This window comes from Spinacia oleracea, chromosome 5, assembly GCF_020520425.1.
Source record: "Spinacia oleracea cultivar Varoflay chromosome 5, BTI_SOV_V1, whole genome shotgun sequence".
NCBI lineage: Eukaryota > Viridiplantae > Streptophyta > Magnoliopsida > Caryophyllales > Amaranthaceae > Spinacia > Spinacia oleracea.
Window position 1 is genome coordinate 66,947,612 of NC_079491.1, and position 11,222 is coordinate 66,958,833.

General features: G+C 43.9%; 1 non-coding gene across 1 annotated transcript; it reads left to right on the plus strand.

Moving 5' to 3' along the window:
* Nucleotides 1-7,992: 7,992 nt before the first annotated feature.
* TRNAR-CCU (transfer RNA arginine (anticodon CCU)) lies at nt 7,993-8,065 on the plus strand. Its single transcript has one exon. It is a non-coding gene; the product is annotated as a tRNA-Arg (tRNA).
* Nucleotides 8,066-11,222: the final 3,157 nt, after the last annotated feature.

The following is an 11,222-nucleotide window of genomic DNA, read 5'->3' on the forward strand; positions in this document are numbered from 1 at the left end:
GTAATGCTTCAACTTTTGGATTGCAAAGATCAAAGCTAGACACACTTTCTCAATAGGCGAATAATTCAATTCCGCGCCAACCAACGTACGACTGAGGTAGTAAAGAGCAGCTTCCTTTCCGTCATCATTCTCTTGAGCACACAATGCCCCCAACGACCTTTCATGAGCAGAGATGTAGAGGATAAGTGGCTTCCCTTAAACCGGTGCCCCCAAGACAGGTGGAGTTGAGAGGTACTGCTTGATGCTTTCAAAAGCTTTGCGACATGAATCGTCCCATTCAAATGGAGCGCCCTTCTTCATAAGATGGCTGAAAGGATGACATCGTCCTGCAAGATTCGAAATGAAGCGTCGGATATATGCAAGTCTCCCTTGTAATCCGCGCAATTCTTTGAGGTTCTTCGGCTCGGGCATATTCTGGATTGCTGTAATTTTTGACTGGTAAACTTCAATTCCTCTATGTCTCACAACAAATCCTAGGAACTTTCCAGAGGTTACGCCGAATGCACACTTCAAGGGATTCATCTTCAATTGATACCTACGCAACTTCTTGAATACCTCGCGGAGATGAAGCAAATGATCGTTCCTCTTCTTTGATTTGACGACAAGATCATCGACATAACATTCAAACGTCTTATGCATCATGTCCTCGAAGATTTTCTGCATTGCTCTTTGATAAGTTGCGCCTGCATTTTTCAAACCAAACGGCATCACCTTGTAGCAAAAGATACCCTTTGGTGTACGGAACGCCGTTGCTTCTTGATCTTCGGGCGCCATGAGGATCTGATTATATCCCGCCGTACAATCCATGAAGGATAATGCTTCATGTCCGGTCGTTGCATCAATCATTATCTCGGTGACAGGCAAAGGAAAATCATCCTTAGGACACGCTTCATTCAGATTTCTGAAATCTACACAAACACGCAACTGGCCATTTTTCTTCCTCACAGGGACAATGTTTGCAATCCAAGAAGGATACTTTACTTCACGAATGAAGCCAGCGTCGATGAGTTTGTTGACTTCAGCTTCAATTTCTGGAATTAATTCAGGTCGGAAGCGTCTTTGAGGTTGCTTCTTTGCTGAGACTCCTTTCCTTACTGCTAAACGATGGACCGCCACTTTGGGGTCAAGACCCGGCATTTCCCTGTAACTCCAGGCGAAAACATCTTTGTACTCAGTGAGTAGTTCGAAGTATCCCTTCTCTTCTTCCTGAGTGAGCAGAGCACTAACATAGATTGGACGCGGATCATCTTGGGTGCCGAGATTCAACTCCTTTAGTTCATCAATTGTGGTCTCAACTCCATCATCAAGAGTTTTTGGTGCTTCTGTTGTTTCCATCTCCTCCTCCAAGTCTACATCCTCATAAGCGGTGATATGATAGGAGGTGGCCGTCATATCTTCTACGGCATCACATTTCTGGCTTGTGGGGCTCTTTTGATTGGTAAGAACCATGGTGTGGCCTTTTACACGGAGAGAATCACCTGTCTTCACTTCCAGTACCGCCAAGCGTTTCATTCGAGAAGGTACATTGCTTCTGACATCGTTTTCCAGCTCGAACTTGTCTCTTGTTTTTGATGTAGTGTTTTTCGGCCTCCACTGCGGCTTGAGCGAAACGTCCTTCTTCCCAAGACGACTGAAGACTTCCTTCTTAGGCTTCTGTGACAGACAATTGGTGGGTTTGCCAGTGACTTTTCCCAATCTTGTGAAGACATCTTTTGCATTCGGGCTCTTATGTGCTTTCCCGGACTGATCTTCCAATCTATCAAAGACTCGACTTGGTGTTGGACAGTTTACCGGACCGTCGAGCCTATCAAAGACGGAGGACCGTGCTTTAGCTGAAGACGGATGTATCCTATCAAAAACCGATTCTTTCTGGACTGGCTCAAAATTCTCATCCACACTTTCTTCAATTTCCTGAACTCCAATGTACTGTGATGCTTGCATTGACCTCCATCGTCCTGAGATGATAATTGGCTTAGACTCCTTGAATCCCAAACCAACCTTTTTCACCCAAACACGTTCACCTTGTTGCTGAAGTTTTTGCTGAGTTTTATTGAGGCCGTATGACTTATCTTCAACGAGCTTTCCCATGGGTTCTGGGTTAGAGAAATCATAACCAGAATTTTCCATTAACTTGTATGCAACTGGATCGAAGCCATCTTTCCTTGAGCTAGGTGTTTCTGGCGACTTCGTGGAGTTTGGAGTAGGAGAAGTCAATATCTTCGGGTCACTGATCTTATGGACCGGCAATGTCATGCTTTTATCAAATTCTTGCGGCATGTCCTTGACCTTTTTTGAAGTTGTTTCTGCTCCACAATTCATAAACGGAGACTGACCTTCTTTGCGACGCGACATGGGGATGTAACGTAGCACTGGCACTGCTTCTCTAGGATTTTCTTCAACTCTTTGCGAAAGAATCTCCTTGCTTTTCTTCTCATCAACTGTTTCATGTGACGACTCCAGAACGTTCCTTGAAGGCTTCTCTTCTGTAACCCTTGATTGCAACTTCTTCGGCATGACTTTTCCAGTCGATGCAATTTTCGTGGGCATTACTTCAACATGCTCTCCTTGGCTGGCATAGAATTTCGCATCGGCAAAATGAGACTCTGCTTCAGAGAATGGCTTCACGTCCGCATTCACCTTTCTTTCACCGTTTCTGTAATATTTGAAGCATTGATGCAAGGTTGAGGCTACTACTCCATTTTCGTGCATCCAAGGTCGGCCTAGCAATAGGCGATATGAAGTATTCGAATCAATGACATGAAAAATTGTTGTTGCAGTCATTTCTCCGATAGTCAGATCAACTCTTATCATACCGATGGCTCGTTGCCCGCCTAGATTGAATCCTTGGATCATCAATCGACTTTCGGTCAACTCACTTTCGGTGATTCCCAACTTCGTCATGGTGGACTTCGGCATTATGTTCACTGCGGAACCTCCGTCTACCAAGATGCGGTTGATCTTTTTCTTGCGGATGTATCCACATACAAAGAGAGGTCTGTTGTGAGGCTTTGAACCCAACATAAGGTCTTCGTCTGTGAATGCCAAGGCCGCACTGCATGCAGCACAACGCTCAGGGTGATTTTCGTAGATCCCTTGCTCAATATTTTCCTTCGATGTATATTGCGTCGGATTTTCTATGGCACGTGCAAGGGCGAACCTCATTTCTTCGGGTAGGGATAAAGCTTGGCGCCAACCCATTCGAGAAGGGACTGTACCTAACAACGCCAGGATCTTTGCATCTCTTTCAGGGTCTCTTTCATGGTTTAGCCCTTCAGAGACTTGACTTTTCTCTTCTTTCTCTTCTTCTTCCGCCACGCTACAGGTCACTGTGTTGACAGAAACTTCGCCGAGGTATTCCTGCGGAAAGAAATCATTTAATGTGACATGCTTTCGTACCTCCTTTGTGGGAAAACTGTCGTGCGAGGTGCTCTTCTTCTTCACGAGACCTTTGTTTCTCGTGACATGCGAACTTTTGGATTTGTTTCTTTTCTGGTGTTGCTTTTGACGAAGAGGAGGTTGCTCTTCTAGCTTCGTTTTCTTTCTCTTCTTCCTTCTCGTCACTAATGTCCATCCTTCCTCATCTTCCTTGCGAGGTAGAGGGGTGGACGCAGAATTCTTGACGGGATCTATTATCAAAATGGGATCCAAACTTCCAAACTGGATGACTGAAGCATGATGGGACTCCGCCGCTTCATCCAGATCTAGCACAATCCTCCCTTCTGTTGCAAGTTGCATGATTCTCTCCTTGAGAATGATGCACTTTTCGATAGGATGGCTCACTATTCGATGGTAAGGGCAAAAGTTTGGGTCAGATGTCCTTCCCATTTGATCAGGGCGCTTGGACTCAGGCAAGCTTATGACCTTCTTCTCCAACAAATCGTCCAACATGCCGGCCTGTAGTAAAAGCTCATCACCCGAGAGCATATTGGACAATTTCAGGGCGCTCGTTTGACAAGGGCGTTCAAGTCTGAATCCGGAAATGGATACTTCTTTGCTTGGAGTTCTTTAAGCGTTGGCTTATCTCTCCGAGCATCTTTTGTAAATGGCCCTTTCTTCTGTTCAGTTTTAGGCTTCGCCGAAATTTTTACAGGGGCAGAGCTAGTGGCAACGGCAAATGACTCCTTGGTTGAATCTTTCACGTATTTCTCAGGCTTCTTGAAGTCCTTCTTTTCCTTCTTGAAACTTGAAGAACTTCCTCCACGATTATTGGTGATACTGATCTCCATGTCATGAGCACGGGTAGCCAAATCTTGAAAGGATCTTGGTTTTATGCCCTGCAAAATGTACAGCAAATCCCAGTTCATACCTTGGATGCACATTGCAATAGCAGAGGTCTCCGTCAGACGGTCCTTGCATTCCAGGCTTTGAGTGCGCCACCGGTTGATGTAATCTACAACAGGCTCATTCTCCCACTGTGTCGTCTTTGTCAATTCAATCATGCTGACGACACGTCGTGTACTGTAGAACCTGGCCTTGAATTCTTCCTCCATTTCTGCCCAACTGTCGATGGCTTCTGCAGGAAGGTCCGTGTACCAGTCGAATGCCGTGTCCTTTAGAGAACGGACGAACTGTTTGACGAGTAAATCCCCCGATGTGCCAGCGTTGTTGCACGTTTCGATGAAGTGGGCTACATGCTGCTTGGGGCTCCCCTTTCCGTCAAACTGCTGGAACTTCGGAGGTTGATAACCGACGGGCATCCTTAAGTGATCGATTCTCTTCGTGTACGGCTTCTCATATAGATGACTAGGGCCGGAGCTTCCGACGATATGATTCTTCACCGCATTTGTTATCATGTCCTGGATCCTTTTCATGGTGAATGTGTCGTCGGGTTTTTCACCCTTTGTGGTAGATTTTGAAGTCGTACTCCCTTCAGAGTCGTCGTTCTCTTCGTCCGCGCTCCCTTCCTGTTTCTTGAGCTTTTTGGTTAAGGAGGAAATCCTCTCATTCTGCTTCTTGATTTCCTCGTCTTTCTCCTCGCCATCCTTCATGAGCTTCACGATCATGCCCTTCATTTCGGCAAGCTGCTCCTCAACGGTCTTTGATTCGATCGCCATCACCTCCGCAATGTCGGTTTGTAGGGACTGGACCGATTCTTCACAATCTGATACTTTGAGGGGTGACGTTGGAGAAGACCCGGTACTACTCTTTGCATCGCTTTCTACATAGAAAGGATCGAACAAAGGACTAGTGTGGATGACCAGCCTGTCAGGCTTTTGGTGAGGACGCATATCTTCTTCACCGGGCATAAGGAATCGTGCACCTTCAGCAGGAAAGGACCCGAAAACAGGGATGTTGCGGGACTTGCGGTAATACGGATTCGGGGACACGTCGGAGGAAGCACGGACATGGCTCTTTCTCCTTGTTTTGGTGGTGATAGGAGCCGAACGCAGACTCGAAGCAGCCTCATTTAGATCAGCGTTCTTCATTCCTCTGGTGCGTATACCCTCGTCACGCCCTTTCATCATCTCAGCCAATTCTGCCGCCCTTTGTTTCACCATAGCGGCCTTCTCAGCATCGGACATGGAAACGGTTTGTTGAGCAGCCATCTTCGTTGGTAGATTGTTTTTTTTTTTTTTTGTAGAGAAGGAGATGAGTGGTAGAGTCGTCCCACCGAGCGTGCCAATTTGTAAACACAAATTTACGAGTCTGCAAAAATAACAGAATCAAAATAATGTGAACAAAATATTTTGTATTGATTTTGTATTTGGGTACAATCTCTAATGTTTATCCACTGATTCGATCTCTACAACAGCAAGAATTTGTGGTTTGAAGGTAGAACGGCGTTTGTGCTTGTTGTTCTTCTTTCACCGAGATTTGATGTCAGACTTGTGTGCTTGGAAGCCGTCTTAGGGTTTTTCTGGAGAGTAGTAGGTTTTTTGTATACTACGTTCCGTGTCCCCGAATGACTAGAAGAGAACTTTTTATATCCTCCTCTTAGGTTTAGGGTTTTCCTTTTGTGGATAAATGGGCCTCTTTACTTAAGCTCATTTAAATAACCCACTCCTATTAAATGAACGTCATTTATTAAAAATGGGCCTATTTGGTTTATAACCCAAATTAAACAATTTATCTGACATTTAATAATAGAAGTCAACATTTGACTTTTTCGGGACAAAAAATGATGATGTGGCATTCTTCATATTTTTAATGCCTACAATGACCCAACTACTATTATTAAGCCTAACAAGTTACTAACCTGCTATAGGCGGTATTCACCCTTACGTGGCATATAACAATTATAATTTTTTTCCCTTATTTTCTTTAATTGCTATTTTAATTTTCGTTCCTCTCTCCTCTGCGATTTTTTGCTTCATCTCTGACTCCTCTCCATTATTTCTCTTCTACCTCTTCCCCACCATTGTCGATCCCTCATACCTCTCCATTCGAAGTTCATCAAAAATAATCAGCAATTGCTATGGCTGGGGTAAAGCAGTTGCCTGTTGGATCTGGATCTTCTTCAAATTGAAGGTTTTCTTTCTAAATTTTCAACAAGACCACAATAACCAACATCCCACAACATAAAAAAAAACTATATTATTGCAACAGCTCGGGTTTTTACGAGCTGACCATCAAGGAAGCCCAAAATTCAAAATTTACCAAAACAGGAACAAAAACGCTAAGGTTCGTAAGTTCACCTTCAATTGTACGATTTGGGAGACGAAATTTAAATGCGCGTGGATGAAGTCACCTATTTCCACAAGAAAATTGCTGATGATGTCATGAACCAGTACAATTGTGGTTGAAGCAGCAGTAATGGAGGAGAGAGGAATTGAAACACGTTACAGAGAAGAGAAGGGTTAAGGGTTTTTTGAAGAAAAAAAATGAAATCCTGGTTTAGATTGCAAGTGATGATGACGTGTCCAATATTTTAGCAGGTAAACCAACTTTAGGTTGTCAACGTTTATAACGTTGACTTTGTAGCAGGTAACCGGTCATCCAGGTTTAATAATAGTAGTTGGGTCATAAAGGTTGGATTATTTAGAAATATCGCATAGGTAGACTTAATTAAAGAAAATCGAGCAAAGGTTGGATTAATAATTACAAATTTTCCTTGACTTTGTAGCAGGTAACCGGTCATCCAGGCTTAATAATAGTAGTTGGGTCATAAAGGTTGGATTATTTAGAAATATCGCATAGGTAGGCTTAATTAAAGAAAACCGGGCAAATGTTGGATTAATAATTACAAATTTTCCTAAAGTAATACTCCATATGAAAAGAGTTAAAGAAATACTCTATCCGTGTCGAAATAAAATAGACGATTTTCCTAATTAGTTGTTTTAAATTAATAAGAACACTCTAATTTATTATATTTTGGGATAGATGATCCACCATATTTAATACATTTACAACCTTCTTTTATCTCACTTTACTTACAACATTGCACTATTTTTATATTCTATTTTTACTCCTAAGTTTCCACTCAACTTATTTTTTTATTCACCACTTCACCCAACTTAAATTTTAATTATTTTCTTTCTCACTAAATCCCACTTTTCCATACTTATTTAGGAGCGATTTCCTTCAATATTGCATAAAGATCCAATAATTCCCTAAATACATTACTTTCTAAGTTATTTCCCACCATACCGTCCACGTAAGCAAGGGAGAAAGAGAATTAATTTTTTTTCCCGGTTCAGCATTGAACCGCCATATGAGATAGCGGTTTCGTTTTAAAGCAAACCGCCATCTGAGATGGCGGTTCAATGTTATAAACCGCTATCTGAGATAGCGGTTTGCATTAAAATAAAACCGCTATCTTAGATGGCGGTTTGCTTAGTTGTAAATTATTTTTAACATGAATTATAGTTTAAATACAAATATAACTTAGAAGTAACCTCTTGTGACATCAATTGCGTCTGTAGCTCAGTGGATAGAGTGTGTTGTTTCTAAGCAGAAGGTCGTGGGTTCGACCCCTACCTGACGCGCTTATTTCTTTTTTACCATTTCTTAATATTAAGTACAAACATTACCAAATTTAACTTATCAACATCAGCGTCTGTAGATCAGTGGATAGAGCGTTTGTTTCCTAAGCAGAAGGTCGTAGGTTCGACCCCTACCTGACGCGTTTATTTTTTTTTTACCATTTATAAATAATGATTATAAACCGCTATCTCAGATAGCGGTTTACTTAAGGAAACCGCTACCTGAGATAGCGGTTTAGTGCCGCTTCGTTAAAAAAAAACCGATTTTAATGCTGACGTGGACGGTATGGTGGGAAATAAGTTAAAATGTGGCGCATTTTGGGAATTTGACGTTCTTTAAACAATATTGAAGGAAATAGCTCCTTATTTAGAACAACAAACATTTACAATTCCAAAATAATGGTCCTTCAGTTCTTCTGTAAACCAAAATCGAATGGTAGTAAAATCGATGCCTCACCATTGCAATTAAATCGTGGACGTTAGATTAAAGTTCATACAGGGGAAATCGGGAAAACCAAGTAGGACCATAAACGCTAGCTCACCGCGAATTAAACTAAGGCTTGTGGTATTTGGGCTGCTCCTGGTTGCTTTCTTCCGGCGGAAAGAGAAGAGGTAGCAGAATGGAAAAGGAAAGACATCGATGTAACACCCTAATGATTCCTTATATTTATAATTCCATTTTCCGACTAATATAAAAGAATTACCAAGATATTACCGCCACCGTGATAACGGCTTAGGCTATTTACCAGAATTACACATCGGAAATTAACTAACTTTTAAATCATAATAAAAGTTAATGATATAACTACAAAGTCGGAACCATTACGACCCAAAACAAAAACCCGTTAAAATCCATTAAATAATAGTTAAATAATTTGTTTAGTCATGACTATTGTTCCGGTCTTGAAGTGGATGAAACAATGGGCTTCGAATGAAGGCCCTTTGTTGTGTGTTGAAGATCTTGCTAGCTCGAATGTATTGTGTCCAAATCAACCTGCACAATAAACAAGTTACTAGCCTCGGGGGTGTTTCCGAGGAAAGCCCCTCCGATGCCTAAGTAAGAACAATGCTCGGATTCTAGAGAGAGAAATTCCCTAGAAGAGTAGTCTTAAGGCGTGAAATGGACGTACCTTGGTAAGTGAGCCATGACGGCTTATTTATAGTGTTTGTACAATAATTGCCCTTAGGTTATTTATTGCAAGTGGGCCTTGGGCCTTGATTGGCGGCTGAATAGCCTTTTGGACTGTAGTGGGTTGGATGTTGTTGCTGTGAGCCTTTGGGCTTTGGACATAATGACCCAATTGGTATTCAATTGGGAGCCCAAACAACATGCCCCCCAGACCCGGCCTATTTAAAATTAGATGGGTGGGTTTCCAACTGTGGGAAGTCCAAAGGTCCTCTCTTTTTTCGAAGGGAAGATGATGTTTCGTGGATGAGTGACAAGTGTGGCGAGCGGAAGTTAGGCGGTTTTTAGGACGTGGCCTATAAATACCACATCTTTTTCCTCATTTCAAACTTTATTCACTCAAACGTTTTCATATCTTCAGAATTACGGCGATTTCTTTGAGCGTTTTCTTCAGATCTTTGCATATTCATTGCGAATTTGCTTCGGGACTTGACTTCGTTCTTTTTGTCGGCGTTTTTCGCTTCCGGAAAGGTAATTTGTTTTCGTTTCTGCCTCCTTCTTTTTCTACTCCTTTCTGCGTATCTTCGGCATTCCTTATTTCACCATGGCTGGGGGAAGATGGAAGAAGAAGTCCGATATGGTGTCCTCCTCTAGTGATGAGGAGGACAGGATTGTTCCTGGGGTTGGTGTTGGAGAGAGCTCGGGGAACGAGGCCCGTGCCGAGTCGAGCCAGGGGGCTGGTGTGACGGGTCGTTTTCCTATCCGCTCGCTCTTTCCGAGGCGGTGGGAGGAGGCTGATCCCTTGGGGAGGCTTGCTAGCCTCTACGAGGACAAGTCCGAGATTGCTGGCCCGGATGGAGTGGCAGTTGATGGGAAGTGGCTGGTGGATGCCAAGAAAGGAAGGTATCATCGGCTTGCCGAGGATTTATATGGCATTCAACATGCCTTGGGCTATTGGTGCGAGCTCCCGAAGCAGAAAAATGCGAGGGTGACTCGTACTCCGGCGGAATACGTTCCTGTGTATCTCCACCACTTCGACTTCGGGCTTCGATTTCCCTTGGATCCGTTCATCGCCCGTGTGCTGGAGGAGTACAACGTTTCATTGGGTTAGTTGACCCGAAGTCCATGCGCCATCTTGTGGGGTATCGCTGGATGTGCGATTACCTCGGCTACGAGCCGTCAGTCGAGGTTTTCAAAGAGATGCATGAGCTCGTGAGGAACGCGAATGCCGAGGCTGGTTGGTGGGCCATCAACAACAAGAATAAACGGAAAGGCGAGGATCTTTATATGATCGCTTTTCCGTATGTATCCTCGGTCCACAAGTGGAAAGAGAGATGGCTGTTGGTTCGTGTTCCCGTCCATCCGAAGCATCCTCACTACTTCTCGCCGCCGAAGTGGTTTGTGAAGCCGGACCCTTCGATGTCGCGGGTTGGCCCTGTTGATCGAGAGAATCCTGACCACGCCATGCAGCTGGAGTGGTTTAAAGCCAAGACGGCTCGGGAGCCGATGTATTGGCTTCCGAACCTGCATTATATCACACGGGAGGTCATCCTCGCTGCTGCTGGTCTCAGTAGGATATATGACAGGGGTGAGGTTTTCTTTGCTGAGATCTAGCTTCAGCTGGGGTGTTGGCCTCCCCTTTCTTTATCCCTTTGAATCTCATCTTTTTTATTTCTTCTTTTTGTGTAGATCAAGGCGAGAAGGCCGTTGACCCTGCGGTGCTTGGTTATCAGCTCAACGGCGAAGGGGTTCTCGTTCGTTGCCCTCCCTACGATTTCAAGGCGCAGAATCCTCGGCAGCCGAAGCTCGAGGATCACGAGTTCTCGAGTTTTGCTCTTGCGCATCTGGAAGACGTTCGGGCCGACCCTTGGGATTCTCAGAACCCTGGAGAAGCTGTCCCGAGGCGGACAATGCTTCCTGAATTGGTAACTACCACTGATCCGGTAACGCTGATTAGTTCGTTCATTTGGTTTAGACTTCGACTCTGTGGGTTCTTGTGGTCTTGATTTTGACCCTGTCTTTGGTGTCTATTTTTCTTAGGGACCAGAGGTAACAGCTGCCGCGCCTGTCATTTCCTCTGCTTCGTCTCCTCCATCTTTCGCCGCTCCCGAGGTAAGCGATCTTACATTCGCACTCCTCTTTCCTTTTTCGGCCTTTTGGTCGTTGCTCATCCG